The following is a 24728-nucleotide window of genomic DNA, read 5'->3' as shown; positions in this document are numbered from 1 at the left end:
TGAACAACAGTGCATTTTAACGGCGAATTCGATGGCGCATATCTCCAAACTGGTGTCATTCTGGAAAGCTATTCGAAGTGAATGCGCCTTGCATACTCACCGGATTTACATTTAGTAAACTTTCACATGTGCCGTAAAGTAAGTCATTTAAAAGATAATTAGCGAATTTTTGTTATTCAGTTTAATATGCGTTCTCATTACCCGTGCAAATAATGTCCGCCTCTCCGAATAATTCAGCTCAAGGACTAAAATTAGGTGACCTGCAACAGGGTAGTTTTCAAAATTCTGTAAACTTCCACAAAAGTGAAAAAGAAAAAAGAAACTGCGTCGGCCGGGAATCGAACCCGGGCCACCCGCGTGGCAGGCGAGTATTCTACCACTGAACCACCGACGCCTATGATGTACCCGTACAACAACATTCCTTGCATAGCGCGGAAAATTGCGCAACGTCTATCTCTATCTAGGTCAGTCCTCTCGCTAGCGCTTGTTTCGACCACCTGGTCGCAGAAAGCAAGGCGCTTGCTTTCACCGACCGGGCGCTTTCGTAGAGCAACAACGGCTTTGGTGCCACAAAATGCCGCTGGATATTAATGGATGACAGCGGTACAATAGCGCCTTCACAGTGCACTGCAATATTGCAACGTTTGAAACAACGTACTTGTTGTCGCAGTGTAATTTTTTCACGCTGCAGGCTTTTCGTCTGAAAGCGGTTCTTCCAATTGAATTTCATATCATCTTAGTATGATGGTTATAATTGGGGAGTAGTAAGCATTACATAATCAATTCTATAAAAGGGAAGCCAAGTTTTCGAAATCTGTATTAAAGGCTCGAATGCCTGCTCTCACAGTCATATGCTTAAAATAGAGCCTCATCTAAGATCGTTTGTCGCCCGCCATCTGGTGAAAAAAGCGAAGTAAACCAACCGCACACAATGCAAAGTTAGACCTCGTAGCCTGCTTTACCAACTAGGCCAATTCATAATGTGTTCAAAGTGCACCATCATGGTTGGTCAAAGCAATATCTCCCGTCGCAGTCAGAAGAGCATCGCCAAGAAGGGAGTTCCCAACTGCCTCACTCCCTGCTCCCCTCCAGGCTGGGTTGAAGCGAGGGGGCGGACCGCAGACGCGGAATGTGAGTTCTTGCGCCAGTTGGTGTGCCCGCTCGTTCGGATTACAGTCAGGAGGTCCGGAAATGTTGCCCATGTTCAGCCATGTTCGCCATGTTCGGATGGCCCGAACATGGCGATAACCTGCGGCCAGAGCGAAGAGTTGTGCCACGTGCATGCGGTCTGCGCATTTCATAAATATTGTCATTGGCTTCGTCATATGCGTAGCATTTCCCATCCAACATTAGTTTTTTATATTGTACTTTGAAAAACGTGCTTTTCGATTTGCCATATTCTATTAATTTTTTCCTTATGTTACGAGTTGCTTGGCAGAAATCTTCGCTCATTGCTGTGTCCCTGTTTTCTAACAAACCTCTCTCTCTCTCTCTCTCTCTCTCTCTATATATATATATATATATATATATATATATATAGACGATTTTAAATTCGAATTATGGGCGCCGCCATTTTGCACTGTTCCACAAATTATTTCTGTTTTATGAGAAGTGAATTTTTGCCCACAATGTTTATTTATCCATGGTTTTCTAAACTTGAAATTTTTCATTTTCCTTTCTCTCAACAGATCGGCTTCGTCATAGCATACAAACAAATTTCAAAGGTAATTAAGCTTTGTATGCTTCGGTTACATCGGTCATCTCATATACAGGGGCGGATCCAGGTTTTTTCTGAGGGGGGGGGGGGGGGGGTCAGCTTCTGTCAATGATGATGATGATAGTAGCCTTTCTTATTTACCGAAATTCACCGTTTCTGCTCACGATAAACCCCGTTTTATACGGCTAGAGCAACACCTGTAGCCCACCGTGGTGGCTCAGACAGCGTTGCGCTGCTGAGCACGAGATCGCGGGATTCGCGGCAGCCGCATTTTGATGGAGGCGAAATGCAAAAACACCCGTGTGCTTGCGTTGTAGTGCACGTTAAAGAATCCCAGGTGGTCAAAATTAATCCTGAGCCTTCCACTACGGCGTGCCTCATAATCAGAACTGGTTTTGGCACGTAAAACCCCAGAAAGAGGAAGACCTGTAGCGAAACCAGATATCGGTTTCTCCGAGCTTATACGAAAAGGACGTTACCCAGTACAGCCATGTGCTTGGCGGCTGTGCCTGATAATACCGGGTGTTCAAAAGTAAGCTTTATGCTTTTCTTAAAATTGGGCACTGGGAGGCACACGAAGACCACCTGTGCAAATAAGTTATCTGGCCAGGGGGGCACAAAGTGAGATGATAATTATTGCTGTGAGCAGCCCAATTAACTAAAATTGAACAATTATTTTTTGTCGACTGCAGTGTGTGGGTATGTTTGCATTGAAAACTTATAGGCAGTCGTGTTTATTACTGCAGTCAATAAAAACTTAATTATTCAATTTTAGTCAATTTGGCTGCTGACAGCGAGAATTATGATCTCACTTTCTGCCCCCCTGGCCACATGACTTATTGGCGCAGGTGGTCTTCACGTGCCTCCCAGTGCCTAATTTTAAGAAAACCATAAAGCTTGAACCGTAAATTTTGAACACCTGGTATATATAGCCTGTATTGTTTCTTAAAATAAAATTTGGGATGATCTGTTGCAGGTTCGTTATAAATGCGTAAGCACGGGTCCGTCTTTGGAGTTCTGTTGGGACACCTTACTTTCTTTCAGGAGATTCTATGTGTTCGGCTGAGACACTTTCGTTTGCTTTGGAGCTCCAACGCGGCAACCACTACGCTGGTTGTTTACGATATGCGAATCACCGCGTATGAAGACTCACGAGGCCACCTACAAGAAGAACGATGCGGCGTAGTAGCCGAGAGCGTGAGCCAACGTCTTCATGTTTTGTTTCCCACGCGACGCCATCCTTTTACACAAGGCGCGCATCTGCTCCCGTTTCTCTAACCACGTGACGCCATCCTAGGCCCGTGCGCTGGCGTTGGCCGTCACGCTCCCCCACTTCGCAGCCGCTGCTCGAGGCTTCGCCCCGCTCCGCAAAAACGCCCACTCAGATAAACGGATCCTGCGGCTTTGAGCCTCCTATGCTTAATGTACGACAATAAAACTGCGAAGTTACAATGAAAAACTTGTAGCGTACTGCGCTCGTACTGGATATTGTCAACGTGTAACTGTGATCACAATGAGTGCTACGGTTAAAAAAAAGTTGCCCATGCGTAGTTCTTAGTTTAGCTGTTACTTGTTATTATTTATACAGGATTTGTCCGGAAAGTAATGTCAGTGAGTCGATTAAAAAGAAACTATTGATCAGATCGGTACAACACAATAAAATGTTTCAAAATAGGCTCCTCCTGCGTCGTTACATTGCTTCTAGCGAGATTTCCAACCATCGAAGGCGTCACTGATGGTAGGCCTCCTTAGGAATGTGCTTTATAGCCTTGGTGCCAGCCTCTTCGACTTGGCCAACTGTCGCGAAATGTTGTCCTTTCATGGGAATTTTCAAGCGCAGAAAGAAGAAGCCTGGGAGAGCCACGTCAGGACTGTAGGGCGGCTGGGGAAGCGTTGGCATCTTTCAATCGGCCAGGAAGCGGGTCACGAGGAAGGCGGTTCAGGCTGCATGGTGCGTTGTCATGGTGAAGTTTCCAATCGCCCCCGATATCAGGCCGGGTGTGATGAATCCTTCGTTTGAGTCGCTTGAGCACTTTCACGTAGAATTTGGCGTTCACGGTTGTGCCATGGGGCACAAACTCATGGTGGCCAAGCCCACTGATGTCAAAGAACACAATTAGCATGGTCTAGACCTTTGCCTTGCTAATTCTGGCCTTCTTGGGGCAAGGGGATGCCGAGCTGTGCCACTTGGCACTTAGCCTTTTTATTTCGGGGTCGTATTCAAACACCCAAGTCTTGTCACCTGTGATGACATTGTGTAAAACGTGGGGGTCACTTTCGCACAAGTTCCGAACCTCCTGGCACGTTTCAACTCGGTCCGATTGTTGGTCGTCCATTAACATTTTGCGCAAGATCTTCGCGCCCACTTTTCGCATCTGAAAATTATTCGTCAAAATCTTGTGAACGGTACTTTTTGGAATGTTTACTGTCTGTGCCACTAAACGGACACTCAAACGAGGGTCTGAGTACAAAATATTTCTCGCGCGCGTCACATTTTCGTCGGTGATGGTCGTTGATGGCGGTACAGCGCGGGCTTCATCGCTGACCTCTTCACAACCTTCTAAAAAGACCTTGTGCCCCCGGTAAACTTGACGTTGTGACAAACAATTATCACCAAAAGCTGTCTTTATAATAGGAAAAGTTTCCTCTGCAGACTTGCCGAGTTTCACACAAAACTCGATGGCGGTCCTCTGTTCCAACGAGCGCTGCATTACAGCTTGCACGGTAAATGAAAATGAGTTGACGAAAAAATGCAAGGCCTGCGCTGTACACGCAGCACAGTCACAGCGTAAGCTAGAGGAGCGTTTCGACAGTACTACCTAATAATTTGAGTGAATGCGTCAGGAACGCGCTTGGGACGCCGTCGCGCGTGCAAGCCGACGCGTTCCATCGCCGATGGCTAGCGCCGTTCGGCCCAGCCAAGCGGCGGACAATGCAACTACGGCTGTCACATTCGCTCCCACTGCAACGCGCCCGACGCAGCCTGCTTGGGACTCCATCGCGCGTGCAAGCCGACGCGTTCCATCGCCGACGGCATTATCGCGACCCGAAACGGCTATTGGAATGAGCCCATAACAGCTTACGCTGTAAAACCTTGTCCTTACTCTCCAGATGGTCGCCGACGACTGAGCGACCGCGCGTGCGTAAGCTAACTTCCCCCTAAACCAATCCCAACTGGTCTTAGCGCGCTGCGACGTATAGTCGCTTCACAATATAATCACTGACATTACTTTTCGGAGAAACCCTGTACATGAACACTTCAGAAGTGATCTCTTTCATCAAGCAGTTTGGTCGCAGAACCGATGACAGCCAATGAGGCAACCGATGACACCCCAAGGGGCAACTAAGTTGATCAGGCGCGAAGGCACTCGCGCGGACATCGGCGTGCTTGGCAAAAGGGACGTCCCCTCGTTCATTCGATGCCACCGACGGGACGAGTAAAGCACCGCCGGCGCCAGGAGGTCGAGGTGTTCATGAGAAAAAATAACTACGGCAACTTCGCAACACCACGCCCCGACGGAATACAACTAAGCTTGTGAGCGAGCTAGCTTTACCTCCACATGCCTGATATCACTGGTACTCGTGAAAAATACTTTTGAAGAATGCTAGTGGCCATATTTTTTTGCGACAGGGCCGTCCCCCTGTCAGCGAGGGGGCGATGCGGAAATCTGAGGGGGGGTCAGGACATCCGGACATTCCCCCTGGATCCGCGCCTGCTCATATATGGTATCCCAGGGAGGCATCGTCATTCAGTGGAATGAATTTGCAGGATTACATCAGTTTCGATTTATTATTTCCCAGAGTTTGGGACGAAATACATGCCTTTTTTTATAAAAGAAGGTAGGAAAACAGTGCATTTTAACGGCGAGTTCGATGGCGGATATCTCCAAACTGGTGTCATTCTGGAAATTTATTCGAAGTGAATGCGCCTTGCATACTCACAGGATTTACATTTCGTAAATTTTCACATGTGCCGTAAAGTAATTATTCAGAAGATAAGTAGCGCATTTTTGTTATTTTGTTTATTATGCGTTTTAATTCCTCGTGAAAATAATGTCCGTCTCTCCGAATAACCCAGCTCAAGGACTAGAATTAAGTGATCTGTTACAAGGCAGTTTTAAAAATTCCGTAAACTTCCATAAAAATGAAAGAGAAAAAGAAAACTGCGTCGGCCGGGAATCGAACCCGGGCCACCCGCGTGGCAGGCGAGTATTCTACCACTGAACCACCGACGCCTATGGACAACCCGGACAAGAACATTCCTTGCATAGCGCGGAAAATTGCGCAACGTCTAGCTGTATCTAGGTCAGTCCTCTGGTGAGCGCTTGCTTCGACCACCTGTTCGGCGCTTGCTTCCACCGACCGGGCGCTTTCGTAGAGCAACAAGGGTTTCGGCGCCGCAAAACGCCGTTTGTTAGGAATGGATGACAGCAGTACAATAGCGTCTTCATACTGCATTGCCATATTGCAACGTTTGAAACGACGTACTTGTTGTGGCAGTGCACTTTTTTTTCACTCAGCAGGCTTTTCTTCTGAAAGCGGTTCCTCCAATTGAATTTCATATTATCTTAGTAGGCTTCGTGACGGTTATTATTGGGGAGTAGTAAGCATTACATAATCAATTATATAAAAGGGAAGCCAAGGTTTCGAAATCTGTAGTAAAGGCTCGAATGCCTGCTCTCACAGTCATATGCTTAAAATAGAGCCTCATCTAAGATCGTTTGTCGCCCGCCATCTGGTGAAAAAAGCGAAGTAAACCAACCGCACACAATGCAAAGTTAGACCTCGTAGCCTGCTTTACCAACTAGGCCAATTCATAATGTGTTCAAAGTGCACCATCATGGTTGGTCAAAGCAATATCTCCCGTCGCAGTCAGAAGAGCATCGCCAAGAAGGGAGTTCCCAACTGCCTCACTCCCTGCTCCCCTCCCCCCTACCTCCCTTCGAATTAAAGAACACAGGAGAGCCAAACTGTCGCTCAGCCCGCCTAGTATGTAGCATTGTGCGACGGACCTTTCAAGTGAACTACGATATAAAATACTTTAGTAAACATTTTTTTTTTGTTTTGCATTCCGAAAACGGGCAATACAGAAAAAGTAAAAGCACAGAAGCGCAGCGCCCTCGCCATGATCAAAATGTAATTTTACTTGGACACTTTCTGTCAAACGATTGCGAAAAAGACAGAGAAGAGTCAATCGTAAGACACTAGGACACAAGATGTTTGAGGATGAACTTGAGGGGCCAGTTGTACCGTGCTAAAAATAGGAACTCGCACACACACGCACACATACACACAGACAGAAGATCATCAAATTCGTTGTCTTTGTAAGTCAATGTGTGTCAACCTTGTGGACTACTGTTTCGCTATTCCTGAGGAACTAAAACGCACGCAATAATATAGAGTGTATTGAACTGTTAGTATATTTTGGTCATCCGTTCAGTAAGCAATGTGGTTAATGCGATTAGCAATCTTTGCCGACTTCGGGTGTTCTTTATCTATCTATCTATCTATCTATCTATCTATCTATCTATCTATCTATCTATTCTATTTGTTTCTTTTGAGTTACCTGCATCTATGAACACGCTTCTTTACAGCGCTCTTCTTTTACAAATAATGAGTTCTGGATACTCGTCTTGGGAACAAACGCAAATAAAAACCTTGAAAAACTCACACTGTTACAAAATCGTGTGGTTCGTTTACTATTTCGCGTGCCATACCTTTCTCACACCGCGGATCTTCTCATAAAACACAGTATTATCTAGAGTAATTCTATGTTCAACTACAATTTGTGCCACCGACACAAACTTGGTTTAGTCCATGATGCCTCTTGCGATGTCCATGATGCCTCTTGCGATGCCACTGATAGTGGCTGCTCATCTTCATTTTCGATAATATTTATAGTGCCGCTTATCCGGAGTCAGAAAGCATGTGGCTCGATTTAACAAACTTTTTTTGCATTGCCACAATACAAAACAAACGAACCGTAGAGCTGGCAATTGTTCCGTTTAAATAATTTCCGTTTATTGATATTCCACTATATTAAATGCTTGTACAGCTGAACCTCTGAGAAAAAGCAGACATGGTGCCCAACCACGCACCAGCCACCTGTTTTTTGCCATCAATACGAGCACTGCTTTGCCAACGTGATCCTGGCATGTGCTTTCGAGCACAGAACTTCGCCTGAGCGCATTATGGCCGCCGGAAAGGAAGCTGTTCGATTACTGAAGACATCAGTCAAAGCTATAATTAAGAAAAGAAAATGAAAGACTGCGTCGACCGGGAATCGAACCCGGGCCACCCGCGTGGCAGGCGAGTATTCTACCACTGAACCACCGACGCCGACACGGTCTAGTTATCACAGCAGGACTTAAGTAGCACAATACTCGTATATTGTGCAATGCGTAGGTGTATTTAGACCACTTCGCTGCGAGCGCTCGCTCGCTCAGGCACAACTCTCCATTAACCGGGCATTTTGGAAGCAAAACAAAGGCTTCTGCGACCTAAAATGCCGTTTGATATAAAAATAGATCTGTGGAGCACAATATAGCGGATTTGTAACGCAAGGCGAGATTGCGACGTTCATAAAAGTCGTACTTCTGGCAGTGAAAACTTTTTTTTTTTTTTTGCGCGGCTCGCTTCCAACGAAAGCGCTTCGTTCAAGTGCTTCGCGCATTGTAGTACGCTTCAAGGTGAAGTTTCGAAGGGCCTTTTTAAGGAAAAATGACTCTGAACGCTCGGTTAATCCCGCTGTTGCCCTGCGCCCACAGCCATGTCCTTAATGTAGAGCTTGATTTACGATTTTTATCACTTGCTATCCGAGAGGAAAGCAAAACAAACCGTGCGCTATCGAAGGACGAAGTCTATGAAAATCAGTTTTTTATTTTATCAGAAGTGATCTAAAAAACTCGTGTCATGTTCACACAGGCACTTTTGAAAGGCTATCAAGTCGACAGCCTTCGGAAATCTCAAGCTCTATAGACTCGACATCGCTGCTACACGACAAACACTAGGAGCTCGAAATGTTTCCGCAATATGACACCAAGTGCTTGTGGCGCCTCTATCGTGAGCGATGATTCTTCATCTGACAATAAACGGCTGTAACAATTATTCTAACTACCGAAAAAGCACGTCGTCATTGTTTTATGACATTTGAATGATACACCAAAATAATGTGCTATCTTTATGATTACGCGATGGTCGCGCTTGTGCATTTTCTAAGGATTGTTGTATGTCTTAGTTGAGCACTTTGGCAATATTAGGGCTGCAGGCTGCAGTGTTTTTTTCATGCCGTGAGACTGGTTTTTCTTGTTGGTTTAAGAAAATAAATAATCCGTACAGAGTAAACAATTTCTTGCTATTCTTTTGCATTGAACGTGTTGCTTAACGCTCGCTAGAGTAAACACGTCGTTGACGAGGGTACCCGTGTCCACTGCTAGAGAGTCTTTGAGATTTCGATAGAGTTCTGCGCAGCTCTGTGTCATATGTAAGAGGCCACCTGTGGCGCGAAAAAGAAGAGGACGATATGAACGGAGCGTTCCGAACGGCGCGAGCGCGCGAGGCGCGTGAGCCGAGGCGTAATCGAGGGACGAACGGAGCTGTCCGTGGATTATCGACGTGGCTCCGGGCCAGGAAGGTCGCATCTCCAGCTACGCTCTGGCGACGGGAGACTTGGGGGTCTGGCCGAGTCCGTGACGTTGGCCGTCCAAGGTGTGGCCGTCGACCTCGGCAAGTTCGAGTGAGGCTCCTGGACTGGCTGCAGCCTCTCACGGCAGGACCAGGCACCCCAGAGAGGATCCCTCTTCCGCGGCAGACCGGCACGTTCGATTCTCCTCGGGACGCCACGTCGGCACTCACGAAGAGGTTGCGACGCACCCCGACGCTAGGCCTATCCAGGTGGGCCTAAGCAACGCCGAGCGCCATCGCTGAAGAATTCCTGACGAGCTCATCATCGACGAAGTACCGACGAGCTCACCACCGACAAAAGAGGCAACGCGAGTCGTCGGCCTCTACGGCAGTAACGACGCCCCGAACGAATACGACTTGGACCCGATGAGAGGAACTTCAAGTCGTCGGTCCGTAAGAGCCCACGTTTCTGATTTCCAACGCAGTTAGGTCAGGGCCAGGGTGGCCAGACTTTGGCGAGCGAAGGCAAGGACTGACCTAGAGACTTATAAGGCGGAGCTAGGCTCCGGAAATGAGATAGTTCTTTTTTAGTAGTGTCGTATTTAATTAGAGATTTGGATTTTCTACTAAGTAAGCATCTACGTTGAGTTATGTCTTTAGTTTTGCGTGCCTTTAGTTTTGAGTTTCAGTTTTAGTGTTGTGTGCCGCGTGCTTCAACCGTTCTTGTAAATATTAAATCCTCGTTTGCTGTGCCGCCAGTCGTGTCTCTCCTCTATCGAGAGTAGCGCATGTACGCAACTCTCCGCCTCCCAAGCGAGTAGGTGACACTCTGTTGACTTGACAGACTATTGACTCCATGACCTTTGAAACTGCTCGTGTGGTGCCGATATAGAATTCAATATTCTTCGTACACCGAATAGCCATGACACAAAACTAAGAATGAAACGTCATTAGAACCATATTAAAAATGTAAGATTTGTTTTATTTGTACTAGTGAAAGTGTTGCTTTATGCAAAAAAAATTTAATTATGAGGTTTTACGTGCCAAAACCACGACCTGATTATGAGGCACGCCATAGCGGGGGACTCCGGAAATTTGGACCACCTGGGGTTCTTTAACGTGTACGTAAATCTAAGTACACGGGTTGCTTTATGCACAAAAGCCCAACACCTTGCATCTGTAGTATAACACACGTGCTCGTACAACTGGTCATTGGCGTTGCCTGCCTCGAGTACGTCGTTGCCGGTGAGGTACGCGTTATATGACTGACCTACTGTGTTACCGATTGTTCGCGTATTATAGTAGCGCAACTGTTTCGTGTTACATTTTTTAAACTTGTGTTAAACTGCACCAGCAGGTGAGCTCACTCCCGTTTCTTCGGTTTGCGTAGCTCTGCTGTGCGTACCGCTGTGCGTAGCAAGGAGCATGCATCCAGGATTTCTTTTATTTCTCGTTCATGTCACGTGCGGCAACATCATGGGCACTTTCCAGTTTCAGGCAGACACACTTTTGGGATATGCTTGTCATTTAAATAACGAGAGCTGTTGTTCCACCTATAAATATCTTGCACGTCTGCTTCCTGCTCTCGCAATATTGTGGCTTATGCTGAATTGACGTGGTCATAAGTTTAACATTCGCACAAGCCATGTTCCCGAATGCAGTTATTTATATTGAAAACGTATGATCGAGTTGGTGGGAATAATGATAAAGTACCTATGCTGTTGAGATTTTTTTCAACCTCAAGGGAACTTGTAATTTGTTCGTTTTGACAGAAATCCCCACTTTCCTGTATGAACAAGAAGTAAACTAGGTCTATCACTGTATATAGCTTAACCAACACGCGGAGCTACCGACCGATAAGGTCCATAACAGTTCCATCACAGTTCAGCGTCACAATGTTTATAAGGAAAGGGGTCAGTGCATTCTTCAAAGCAGCTGCTGCCTGTATTTTATTGCGATAGCAATTATATGGACACTCCAAAGCAGATTTCTGCCGTCGGCGTCGCCGTCGTCGTCGCCGTTGCCGTGAGGTTCCGTATGACGTCAATGGAGATGAAATCGTCGCCGCGCGCCGCCGAACGCGGTATGTGCGAGTGAAAGGGCGCGAGGGACGCGCGCTTTCACGGGGAGTGAACCCACGGCGGAAAACAAACGCGCGTTCTGCGCCGTGCTTCCTTAAGGGCTGCAGAAGTAGGCGTCTCTTTCCTCCTTTACAATCACCATATATGTAGAGCAAACGCGCCTTCCTCCGACGCGCGAAAGGCGGTGGGAGGGGGGGGGGGGAGGGGGAGGGAAGGGAGGTGACATTTAGCTGTGGCACCAAGTGCCTATTTATATCAGAGGCTCCTGCAACAGTCGGCAACGCCGCACGCAACGCGGGCAAAACGCCGACGGCGTCGACATTAGTTCTGCGTGTTGCCGGTGCTGCTGCATGTCCAAGTTTATACAGCTGATAAAGCTACGATCATTACTCCGTATAGCTCTCTACAAATTTGCTATCGCAATTGATGCTTCGCCTTTCAGGTGAAACTGCGACCACTTTTTTTTTTATTGATGAAGCGTGGTGTCTTTCATGCGCATTGTTTTGTTTCATCCGACTCGCTATGCAAGAGCTGAAATTTCACCGTATTGTGGTATTGTGGCTTATTGCAAAAATTGAAAAACTTCGACTGAAAATTTTTTGCCACTCAGTTGACCTCCTCCCAGAACACTCCTTCGGATCAACCAAGGCTGAAGCACAAAATCAACGGCAAAAATACCGTCTTATAAAAAGGGGCTAAGACCTGAGCATCAGATCATACAGGCCGACTGGTACATTTCGGACTGATATATGTTGTTGTACATCATGCATCTTTCTTCACGTGTCAAAATGAAAGTGAATTCTGCCGTAGTAAGATCGCCCTGCACAAATATTCTCACGCCCCAGAACTTATACTGTGTTCATTTTATGCCCCACAGATCAAGCATCCTGCCATTCTCCAACGTGGACTTCACCAATATTGAAACTATAACCTAAACGCCTTTTTTTTTTCAACACTGCCAGCAAACTTTTGCAATAACCCAGCTACTTTCCACCTTCTTACTTATTTAACATCGTAGTAATTTAACATCTTAGTTATTTCACATCGTATATCCTGTGGCCTACAAATTCAGCAGAATCCATCGACGATGATTGTAAATGCAAGAGAATATCCGAACGGGGCTTCGATAAAGATATTCGCCCTTCCATCAAAATTATGCATGTTGTTTTTGTTCCGCGTTTGCTTACTATAGCACCTGACGATGTTTCAGCAGTCCTGAAAGTGCGGATATCAAAGTATTTAATATTTTAATTTGCTCCAGTCAGCTTTCGCGCCCAGAGCAGCGTTCCACAACTGCCAATTTTTGGACGCAGATGTGGAGCAAAAGGCACGTGACGCATTTGTTTAGGTTGTTCGTTTTGGTTGGCTGAGCATGGAGATCACACTCTGCTTGTTAATGTCTTGCACGTAGTCACTACGTTTAAGCAAAAATACGTATTTCAGACTTTTTAAGACAACATAGAAGTCCCGAGATAGTGTGCGATACAAATGAAAAACCTTGCACCCGACACCACGCGCGCTGTCACTCGGTTTACACTAGGGTGCCTCGGTACGCTCCCTCTGTCGGCGAGGTGGAGAAGCGACTGAGGCACCATAGAACACAGAGCTTCGCCAAAGCACCTCATAACAGCCGGAAAGAAAGCTGACTGCTTACTTTGAGCCGTAAGTATAGATTATAAATAACGAAAAAAAAAAGAAATACTGCGTCGGCCGGGAATCGAACCCGGGCCACCCGCGTGGCAGGCGAGTATTCTACCACTGAACCACCGACGCCGATGCCAATGTAGTACAATAACACGCCTCACAAATACCGGATTATTGCGCAACGTCTATTTGTATCTAGGTCAGCGAGCTCGCTCGCTCAACCACAGCTGCCCGTCGTCCGGACGCTATCGTAGCGACGAAACAAGGGCTTCCGCGACGCAAATTGCCGCTCGATATTAAAATGGACAATTGGAGCACTATAGCGTATTCATAACCCCAGGTAAAATAGATCACTCCCGGGGTACGTCACACAGCGCCGTGAACGTCACAGCATGACGTCACCGGCGGACGTGCAGCGCTCAGCACACCACTTGGTGTTGTCGTGCGTCACGTGGATGTTTCATTCAAGTACCTTTATTTGTTTTTCTAATAATGCGACCCAAGTTAAGGAATATTTAGAATTCTCGCTCTACTTTTGCCCATTTTTGCGCGAAGGTACTAAAGCTACGAAGCTGCCATTTAAAACTAATGAAGGTACATAAATGAAGTTTTCCGTCCTAAATAGAAATTCCTTGAACTCTAATTTATCCAAAATTTAGCTTCCTTAAACGTGTAGTTGCGGGCTGTTTACAAAAAAATTGCGATATTTCGCAATCTTCAAACGCAAATTATACAAAATGTAAAAATTCAACAATCTTTTTCTGCGTCTAGGAAATAGATAAATATGTCCTCAAGCTACAGAGCAAGCCGCAATGCAGTAAATGCGATAGTTTATTCTAAATATGGTCACAACTGAGACACAGTTCGCAAAAACCATGTGTCTTATGCTTGTTCTTGAACATTTATTTCTAAATCACACTAATCAATTTCTTTATATTATATATAGTTGGAATCTACAAGTATTAAGCTTCTTTATGGTATATACGTCATATCCTAAGTAGAAGAGCCGCCACGGTTGCTCCAAAAGTACTGAAAACGGGGGGCTCGTGCCACCGGAGTGGGACCGCCACCTTAAGGGAAAGGAAAGTGGTAAAACGTACGCTTTCAAGTGAAATAAGATTCCTGTGGCGGTGTCATCGACGAACGAGGCATACTTACAAAATCACCATATGCTTACACAAAGAAACCATGCACTTGGCAACTATACTGCGTGCCAGTAAAACGAGGATGGTTACTTTCTAAGCACTGCTGATCACTGTGACAGAAGCTTGCATTTCATCTAGATTGCTAAAAAGAAAAAAAAACGCCAGGTGTCCTAGTGTAGTTAATAAATGCACCAGAAGCTTCAGGGCTTTAACACATGGCCAACGGCGTCATGCGTTAACACAATTTGGCAGCGTCCTCACCGCATGACTGTCAGTTTGTGGGGGCACTTGGACGACCTGCATAACCACTGTTCTTGGTGTCAGCACTGCAGGTTTCCGCGTCATCATCGACGCAATGCCAGAGAAACACTGTTCGCTTCTTACGCAGTTTTACTCAGTTTCATGCATACGATATAGCTGTCAACGCAGCGGAAACTACGCAAGTGTTGCGGTAACAGAACTCTCACTCCGCACGTTTCGCAAGGCTGTCGTTCTTGAACCGCAACGCTTTCTGTTGAATGACTAGTTCACGTATTACAAGTAGAACTTGTGAAGGTAATGTTTCATCAAATACGCATTATTTGTGCAACTTTGTTTTTCCAGTATGTGACGTGCTATGTTTAGGTCGCAAGCGCTATTTGTTTGCTGTGGAATTCTACCCATTCGGTGGTAAATACGTTGAGCTATTCGATGCCTTCCATGTAATAATTGCATCAAATTTGGTGTCATAAAAGCACGTGATTTCAATTCACATCGAATTACATGACAAGTACCTACGCCATTCATTCTTCTGCGACAAACTATAGACCGTGTACAGCGGTTAGTTTCCGGAGCGAAGAAGAGATTGCACTACCGGCGACGTCGACTATGCCTGCTTAGTGTAGCCGAGTGCTTTCTGAGGGCAGTCTAATCACTGAATCGTCGCAAAAAAAAAAGGAATGCGTTTGTGCATACTCTAATGACTGGATAGGATAACATCTTGCCCAAATGAAGCACAGTGTGGTGTAGTAAAGCTGAAAATGCACGCTCCGTCACTGTGCAATATCAGGGTCCCCTGCAGTAAGGGGAAACGCGAGTTGGCTTGTTGAGCGGACAGTGCCTTTTAGCAAAGAAATTGTTATCTGTCATAGGCGAAGGAGTAGCTTTACAGATTTGGCCACTCAGCTTTGAATAACAGATGTTTATCTCCGATTTGAATGCGATGCGAACAGTTACGAGCATGAGTGAGCTAGGAATGAGTCAGTGTATCTTCGTACACTTTTGATGTCGCCGCTCGGTCGTGCTTCTTAAAAAAGATTTCGCATCCGGTAATCCTCAATTTATTAACACGACTTGTCCAGGCTTGTCCAGTACGCGTAAAGGCAGTGCATAGCGCATGCGTTAATGATGGTAAAGCGACAACGTCCGCCGTCGCGTAAACGTGTTGCAAGTGCAGGAATTAAAAAAAAAGGTTTCGTTTCAGTACAATTTTTAGCAGGCAAATCATAACGAAATGCCCATAACTGACTGTAGTTTCTTGAGAATTTAAACCAGTCAAAAGACGAGGGACAGAGAGGAGACGTGGCACACACAACGACTGTCTTTTGACTGGTTTAAATTCTCAAGAACATGTACCTACTGAGAGCCGTTTCGTTGAAGTGCAAGATGACAAGGCACTTAGGGCAAACAATTCTTAAATACTTGTGCTATCTTTTCTTTCTCCGAATGTCTTACTCGATGACCGATAAGCTAACATAACAATAACGTATTTATGTGGGTTGACATTCATGTATATAGAGTACTGACTGTTCTCGCTGCTTATTAATCGGTGGGGACTGTCAGTATGTTGCATATTTAGAAGAACCGATGGTTGAGAGAGGCAGTGAAAACAGCAGATATGTTTTAATGGCACTGAAAACAATATTATTGACCTAGAGCTCGCACAGTTGTCAAAACAGATTACACACTACTGAGGTAGTAAGACCTATGAGCCGATACGAGAAAATAGAAGAAAAACAAGGGGCGTGCAATCGGGTATCGCTTCATCGGAGGACGCACATGCGCCGACTTGTAGTGCTCGCTGAGTTCCATCAGGCTAAAATAATGCCCTATGTAAATTATCACCAGCACTAATGTTCCGTTGGCGCGTTCGGCTAAAGCGTTGCATCACTGGCGAATTATAATTCACTGTTAATGTCATAAACAGTTCTATTGTGCTTTTATTCAAACCGTCATCCGCTATTGGCAGTGGGAAGCCAGAAAGCACTCAATGGCAACGGGGTCATTGGCGGAGAGGAGTGCGCCATCTACCGGAAGTGCCCTGTAGACGTCATATGAGGGTAACACGGCGTTCCCGCATAGCTTGGCTGCCGGCCCCCAATTGAAGCACCACGCAAAGGCAGTTCTGGACGTTTCTGTTTGTGCTTTCGAAGGGAGGGAAGTTGTTCACTGCCAAATTAATGGTCCTCGGCCAGCAAAGCACACAACGTTTTACGGACGCGGTCTCTTCGTAAAATACAATAAACGGTCACTTTGTGCGTATGTGGCGAAGTGGTCTGCCGAACCGGCTTCCTGCGCGAGAGAAGGGTTTTTGATGGAATAGTATTTACTCGTGTTGTATGATGTCTGTGCAGCCGCTGCCAAAAATAACCCAATGCAGCTACATCGCGGTCGCGCAGTGAGCGACTGTGCTTGTGCGTTTATGTACGGCAGAACGCTATGTTTCTATTTCACAGCTTTCGGTTCTGGCGCTTAGTTGGCTCGCTTCTTCCTTTTTTCTGCCTTTTTGTTCTTTCAAACGAATTTCCTTGAAGCTCACGTGTGGAAGATAACGCAATTTGGTCTCTTCAGGGACATTCCACCAAGAGGTATACATTACTTTCGCGACTAATCGAAATTTCTGTGTAGCTATATAAAATTAACCACAAATAAACTTTGAGAAATATTCACTCGTCTAAATTGATAAATTTTCAACCAATTAGTGGTGTAGTCATACCTGTTTAGCACAAATCCTGAGACCAGCATCCTTTTCGATATATTCGCACCCAAATTGTACTAAAACATGCATTAGCACTACAGTAATATTCCAAATTCTTAGACGGAGGTTTTTCAGAAACTTAACAGGAATGCTAATAAATTTCGTTTACTCCATTTTGCTGATAGATATGACACAAGTGGTGCTAGTGTTTTGATTTCTGCCGTGTCGGTCCATGTGGTCCTTTTGCTGAATCGTGTCGCAGGCGCCAGCGGCATTCGCGGAAGTTCTGCTTAGCAGAACAAGCAATTCGTGTTAAGAGGCTTCATTTTGCGTTGAGCCCATTCTAAACCAGCCAAATATCCATGCACTGTTCCCCAATCAGATGTTTGGCTTAACCAGGCTATTCTTGACTGGAGTTTACTGTATTAATGATTAGCACAGAAGAAGGTATAACAAGAAACAGACATGATACCGGGCCGCGCTTCAAACACGTGCTTCTCTCCACCAATGCGAGCACCCTGATTCGCCCGCTTTGTTCTCCACGTGATCCTGGCATGCAACGTCAAGCGAAGAGCTTGGTCTAAGCGTATTATAACAGCCGGAAAGAACAGAGAGCCGATTGACTCTTTCATTGCGTAAGTTTAAAATTTAGGGTCGTGCAAAGAGCGATTTTTTAGACCGAATGGAATGCGAATAGAATAGTGCTAGAAGCAAATCGAATCGAATATCGAATTCTTTTTTAATAGTTCTCGAATAGTTCTCTAATAATGAATAGCCGTTATCGCAATTATTATTAACCGATGTTCACATTCCCGTATTCCTAAAGTTAAGAAGTTTCTATCATTCCATAGAACCTTGTGAAGCGTTGTTTCTTAAAAGCTGATCCGTGTCCATTATGCGCTGCTCCGTGTCTCTTATGAATCCAAACCAATGAGCCCGGCAGTAACGTGCCTTAGAAAATTCTATTTTTGTGTTGATTTGGTTGCTGCTCACGCTATGAAAAATTCGAAAAGTGTTCGAAAACTATTTGCATTTACGAATAACGACTATTTGAGTCGTTGTTCGAACGTTTCGAATATTCGCACATGTCCACTAACATTAAATGCTAAAAAAAAAACTGCGTCGGCCGGGAATCGAACCCGGGCCACCCGCGTGGCAGGCGAGTATTCTACCACTGAACCACCGACGCATGTGTTCACGACGGATAGCAGCACTCTTTACATAGAGAAAGTGAAATTGCGCAACGTCTAGCTTTATCTAGGTCAGTGCGATCGAGAGCGCTTGCTCGGTCAAACACGCTTTTCCATCGACCAGGCGCTTTGGAAGAGGAACAAGGAATTCTGCGAAGCAAAATACCGCTTGATGTGAATGGATGATTGCAGTACCATAGCCTATTCATATGCAAGGCAAATTGCAACGTTCGAAATAACGCTACTCGTGCCCGCGAGGCATTGCACGCTGCTCGCTTAATTTATTGTGAAAGCGATTCCTCCAGTTGGATCGCGTATGATAAAATGCTCTAGTACGCAATTTCAACAGGGATGTCCACGCAATAAACAATTTTAGAAAACGCAAACCAAGTTTTTTGAAAGGCTGTCGTAAAGCCTCAAAGCACTGCCGCAAGTCGGCGGCTTAGCTACTCTCACAGCCATGTGCTTAAAGTCTTACTTCATTTTAGGCTATTCATCGCTAGCCATCTGGATGGCAAAGCAAAGTAAACCGTACACTGTCAAATTTAGGTAGTCCTCATCGCCTGTTCCTACTTTGGCGCCGTTGCACTAGTGCGATGAAAATTTAGCAACTGGACCCATTCATCACGCCTCTGACGTATACCATGCTGTTCAAAGCTCCCCACCATATCGGCTGCAAAGAGCGTCACCATAGATCGCCGAGAGTTCTACAGCGCGTAGTACGTCTCCACAATAGACGAGGCAACCTAAAGTTTGCCCGCGCGGCACCAGCGCCGAATGCTCCCCTGGCGGAAGGATGGAAGTGTCCAAGGTCGTCGCCGGGCCAGCGCGCGTCCGTGTTCTCTAGGGTGCGAGTGATCGTGTGCGTTCTTTTCGTGACGGTGAGCGCGACCTCATCCTCCAGGAAAGGTTGCACTCTCTGAGAGTGGCATTAGAAATTTTCCCCTTCCTGTTGGTCCGCCCTGAACTCCGATACTCGCATATGCGGACAGTATTGCGGTAGTCGTACCAGATGGTAATTCAGTTACTAGTTTACTTAACACAGTCGATTTGTACTGCCAAACAAGTGGAGCAAGCCTCAACCGCGCCAAGAGCGCAATAATGAGCCTGTTTCCCAAGCTTGGATCGTCAGGATGTTTGCATGGTTTCCCTCGCAAAAAATATATAAAAATGCTTTGCTACATGTTTGAAAGGGCAGGGCCATCCCAATCAAATTGGTTTAAGGCAGAAGAAAAACTGCGACAGAAAGTAAGCGACTACAGTGCACTGAAATGTCCCATCACAACTCAAGTAAATATCATTACAAGTTTATTGATGTCTTTTCTTATGCATACCGCGAGTGTACTTGATGTTCCGAATGGAGTAAAAACGAATGGAATGAATAAAAACTTTATTGAGGTCTTTCGAAACGTGCACTAGCGCGTAGCGGGCTGCTCCCACGTCGGGACAGAAAGGCCTAGCCTCTCCGCCACGTTGCGGGCCTGTTGGACTGCCCATAGTTGTGCTTCAAAATCCGGACTCCGTAGAGCAGCCTCCCACTTGGACGACGTAACGTCTTCGTCACCCCGTAACGCGGGGAACCGCCAAAGCATGTGTTCTAAGTTGGCAAAGTCTGAGCAAAGCGCGCAAGTGTTTGACGTTTGAATTTCGGGATAGATCCTGCGTAAGAGTGCGGGGCTAGGGTATGCCCCGACCTGCAAGAGGCGGAGTGTCAATGTCCGCGGCCTGTTCAATTTACTGTGCGGCGGCGGATACTTACGCCTCCCCACATAAAAGTACTTATTGAGTTTGTTGTACAAGGCAGGGGTATGCCTGATGTCCGGAACCTTAGCGTCGCGCCATCCGGTAGCTACATGGTCGACAGCTCCTCGCGCAGCTCTGTGGGTCAACTCGTTGAGGTTTGATGGGGCGCCCTCGATCTGTCCCATGTGAGCGGGGAACGAAGCTAGAAAAATTAATATTTCGCTTCCTCTGGCAAGGAGGACCAGATAAAATTCAGATAGTAGTAAAACTGCCACGATTCAGAGGTGGCCTAGGTTTTCCAGACTTGAATGTAATGGCGCTAGCTTTACATGCCAAGTGGACACAAATAGCTTCAGACTTAGACATTCAGCTAACAAACTCTGGCTTCATTTTTTCTCAGTACGAGAATCGTTTCTTTCACCGGTCCCCCACTCCCATATTGCGCACCCCGCTCGGAATTCCCCTACCCTTTTATAAAGAAAACGCGAACGCGCTCTGTAAACTGAAGGAGGCCATCCCAGACCTTGACATAAGAAGCACGGCTCTCAAAGTGCTCATTGAGCACTTGTCCCCGCAGCTCCCGAAACAATTGGAGCATTTCAACAAACCGGCTGAAAAACCGAGTTGGCGTTTGATTTTGGCAGATTTTCTCGATGCAAGACGAGCATCATTTATGTGGCTTTTTGCGAGAGGGTGTCTGCCCATAAGGAAAAGACCCTTTGTATCAGCTAAGGCCGGGTTCAACCAAAACTGCCCATTTTGTTACGCGAAAGAAACGCCTGAGCACACATTTTAAGAGTGCCTGATCCCGGCAGCATTACTTGAGAGAATGAAAAATCTCTTCAAGCTGCCGGGAGTGCCATACCAGACTGTCCGATTTTTAAACCCACTTCCCAAGGAAGGGGTGAACAAATTCGCTCTCCTGATGACCGAGTGTAGCTACCAGGTATGGCTTGTGAGATGCAAAGCGACGTACACGGACAAACAGCCAGGCATACGAGGTACTGGCTAAGATAAGGATGGAACTTTGGTTCCACCAGGAACGGGAGCGACGTCATTTGGGTACACTGCAATTCTCCCAAACATGGTGCCGACCGATGATAATTTTCTCACACCAACAGGGAAAGATCGTTGTGGAGTTGTGAAGAACCTGTTCGCCAACTACGAAGGTGGTTGTAGCTCGCTCAAATGTGGTGTCTTGGCACCGCGAGCCGCTCGTGCCGGAGTATGGAGGCTTGAACTCGTTCCGAACATGACCTCCGCCTCTAACTCAAAATCTGCTTTACCCCTGCGGTGTTGGGGGCTTTGCTTGAGGCGGTTGTACGGATGATGATGGTCGGCTGAGATCTGAATTCTCACTAGGGGACAGCACTTATTTGAGCTATTTGAGCTGGCCTCTCTTCCATCTGACAAAGCAAGGTGGCACGCAATACTGTTGTGTTGTTGATTGCCACAACAGCCTAGAAAGGTCAAAGCCGCCCGTGAAGTCCTACAGCATTCCGGGGAGGTGGTACGAGAAGGACAGACGACAAGCGTGGATAACTGCAGTGCGCCTAGTCACGTACTTTCGCATTCTCGTGCAATATCACGGGCGCTCGATAAAAACGCAATAGTAATATGTCTTTATTAAGCGCATGGCCGTTTGTTAAGACGTGTTGCGTAGTTGAATCGTACAGTGGCATCGGCCGTGTTAGGTTAGCGATAAATGCATAGGTGTTGCGCCATTAAGCTCGACGGCGTGAGCTTGATTCCCGGCCATGGCGGCAGTATTTCGATAAAATTTCGATATATTTTGTATTTCGAAATGCAAGAATACATTTGTTACCGTGTTCTTTGATTTTTGTGCTCGTTCAAAATTATTCAAATTGTTTGTGGTCAAAATTATTCCTGAGACCCTCCATTACAGCGTGCCTCAGAATGATCTCGTGGTTTTGGCACGTAAAACCCCCAAATTTAATTGATTGTACTGCTCGTTCAGTCCCGATCGGCAAGGACGAGCTCAAGAGAGTTTATCCCTTTTCCAAATGCTGCAACCTAAATTACTAGTTGTGCAGGTAACGAAAGAGGCCGCGCGCTACTTGTCTTTTGTGTAGTGGCAATGCGTATTTAATGCAAGCTGCGGTCAAGCGGCAGATCGGAAACCAGCTGCCCGAGACGTGCGCATTATGTTTGTTGCTTGGTCATGCTTTCTAGGTTCACAATATCCAAGCCTGCTTTAAAGTAATTGCCACCTTGCACATTCTTCCTGCTTCACTCTTCCTGCCAAGAATCTTGGTTTCGTGTAGTATAGCCGGCCATCGGTGTGAGCTTACTTTAGATGCGAAGGGGAATTCGCCCGACGTGAAAGAAGATTCACTTTGATGAGGCATGTACCGCTAATTCTTGCGCTCGTGCTGCTGGTCCCAAGGTAATCGCTGGTTACCGTGATATGGGTTCATTTCGCGGAGCAGTTTGTACGTGCGATTTCTCATATGAGCAGGGAAAAGATACCTTGCTCATTAATGCACCCGCCGTGGTTGCTCAGTGGCTATGGTGTTGGGCTGCTGAGCACGAGGTCGCGGGATCGAACCATTTCGATGGGGGTGAAATGGGAAAACACTCGTGCACTTAGATTTAGGTGCACGTTAAAGAACCCCAGGTGGTCCAAATTTCTGGAGTCCCCCACTACGGCGTGCCTCATAATCAGATCGTTGTTTTGGCACGTAAAACCCCATAAAATGTTTTGCTAATTAATGCGATGAGTTGCCATGACTCTAACATCTGCATTGAATAACGCATGTTACACATTAAATATTTATAAAGCATGATATAAGGCATTATGCGCATATGCAGTACTTACATCGTTAATCAATTTTATTGGCTTATTGGCACCTAATGCATGTGTTCTTTCTGTGCTGAAAGTGCTGGGCCGCGATTTTGTAGTGATGTCTTATATGACTTATTCTACACTAGTCTTACACTGCTCACAGCCGGCTGATCGTGTTGATAAGGCGAGCGGACCGTCGCTGTGACCATTGACAAAGCGGGATAAGCGCAAAAAGGCATTATTAGCGGAAAGGCATCGCTACAAAATACCGGCCTGATACCACTCCCTGGGAGCCAAAACGACAACAGCCGTGTGTACGCGCCCAGCGACCAACGAAACCAACCGCAATCATTCACTGTCTCTGCACATCTCAGCAAGCACGCATGACCGCTTTGTGACTGCACCATGGAGAAATAAAAGTGACTAAATTACGGAACTCGGAGTGTACCTCTAACTCGATATCGTATACAATCTTCTTGGACACCTCCGACACGCACTTGGCTTTCACTGTCACATCACCTCCGACAATTTATCCAACACCATACACGTGCGGAAGCAGAGGCTCCCCTTTCCTGAGGTTGCCGCCACGAAAAAAGCTGTCGGCGTCGGCAACCTTCTTGAAACCACATTGCAGTCTTTGTATCGCTGTTCATGCAAGCAGGCGATTTACTGCGTCGAAGACGGAGTGCCGTGAGCACGAGCCGCGAAGGAAAGCGCGGGCGAAACAATGTGAACAATGCGGAGACTGCACCACGGCGCGACCACGCTGCTTGAAATTTCCACATTGGGGACGATGTCAGGAGGCGCAGTAGCGCCCTTCGCCTTCTGGCGATCGCTTTCTCGTCTCTACTGTAGCAGCGTGAAGACTTTCATGATAATGTCGAATTGAAAAAAAATGTCACAGTTTCGCCCTGAGGGCGAAGCAATGAATGCGATAGCAACACAGCAATGTCATACGAAGTAAGGTGAGCGGCTTTGGTAGCAATATGAATTGTAGTAAACATGAGCTGATTATGTAAGCAGGTGTGCTGCGGCGTAAGTAGGCCGACATGAAGAGAGACTCGATGACCACGAGAAGGCGCGCGTGAAACGGTGGTGTTGATGAGAAGCGCTTCCCGTGGGCTGCGCGTGCGAAGGGACACACCTGTAGCGCTGCACTGCCGATCTGGGCAGCATCGCATGTGTAGCATGCGTTGGAAAATGTGGCCCGATTGTTACTAACTGAATGAACACGCGTGGTGTGAGCGCGCACAAACAAACATGAATAGATCACACTGAATGACTGCAGACAACGACGGTTCAAAACGCTGGCAGCAAGCGCATACGCCGCAGCGGGCGAAGGTACGTGCGGTCTATCGCTTCAACGGAAACTGAGCGGCGAATGCACGGCGCATACAGGTCAGAGCCGTGTGGAGATAACAGACGGTGCGGGCGAGCGACGAGCGCTGTTGTTGGCAGAGTATAAGTGCGCCTCCCCCCCCCCCCCCCCCCCCGCTCCCTCCGGCGCTGGCTTCCCGCTTTCCTTGCTTGCGCGTGGGAGATTGAGTGCGTTCGCTCTCCGTGATAGCGCCGTCCCCCGCACGCTTCCGCTCGGGCATACGGCGCGCGGCGAAGATTTTATCTATAGGAACCTTACGGCGACGATGACGACGACGGCAGGAAATCCTGGTTGAAGTGTCCATATAATTGATATCGCAATAAAAAGTTTCAAGCCAAGGCGGAATTGGAACACGCATACCGCCGTTCCCCAAGCGAGCGTCGTATTATTGTTATTTGATTTGAAAACATTTACATAGGAAACAGAAAGCGAGAAGCAAAAGGGC

At 46.7% G+C, this 24728-nt stretch overlaps 5 non-coding genes across 5 annotated transcripts; all 5 read right to left on the bottom strand.

Moving 5' to 3' along the window:
- Window positions 1-323: 323 nt before the first annotated feature.
- On the bottom strand, window positions 324-394 carry Trnag-gcc (transfer RNA glycine (anticodon GCC)). The gene has a single exon. It is a non-coding gene; the product is annotated as a tRNA-Gly (tRNA).
- Window positions 395-5881: 5487 nt separating this feature from the next.
- Window positions 5882-5952, bottom strand: Trnag-gcc (transfer RNA glycine (anticodon GCC)). Its single transcript has one exon. It is a non-coding gene; the product is annotated as a tRNA-Gly (tRNA).
- A 2033-nt stretch (window positions 5953-7985) lies between these two features.
- Window positions 7986-8056, bottom strand: Trnag-gcc (transfer RNA glycine (anticodon GCC)). The gene has a single exon. It is a non-coding gene; the product is annotated as a tRNA-Gly (tRNA).
- Window positions 8057-13123: 5067 nt separating this feature from the next.
- On the bottom strand, window positions 13124-13194 carry Trnag-gcc (transfer RNA glycine (anticodon GCC)). The gene has a single exon. It is a non-coding gene; the product is annotated as a tRNA-Gly (tRNA).
- Window positions 13195-18284: 5090 nt separating this feature from the next.
- Window positions 18285-18355, bottom strand: Trnag-gcc (transfer RNA glycine (anticodon GCC)). Its single transcript has one exon. It is a non-coding gene; the product is annotated as a tRNA-Gly (tRNA).
- Between the last annotated feature and the right edge of the window lie 6373 nt (window positions 18356-24728).

This window comes from Dermacentor silvarum, chromosome 4 (assembly GCF_013339745.2).
Source record: "Dermacentor silvarum isolate Dsil-2018 chromosome 4, BIME_Dsil_1.4, whole genome shotgun sequence".
NCBI classification, from domain to species: domain Eukaryota; kingdom Metazoa; phylum Arthropoda; class Arachnida; order Ixodida; family Ixodidae; genus Dermacentor; species Dermacentor silvarum.
Note: the sequence above shows the minus strand (reverse complement) of the source record. Positions and strands in the feature narration are given on the sequence as shown.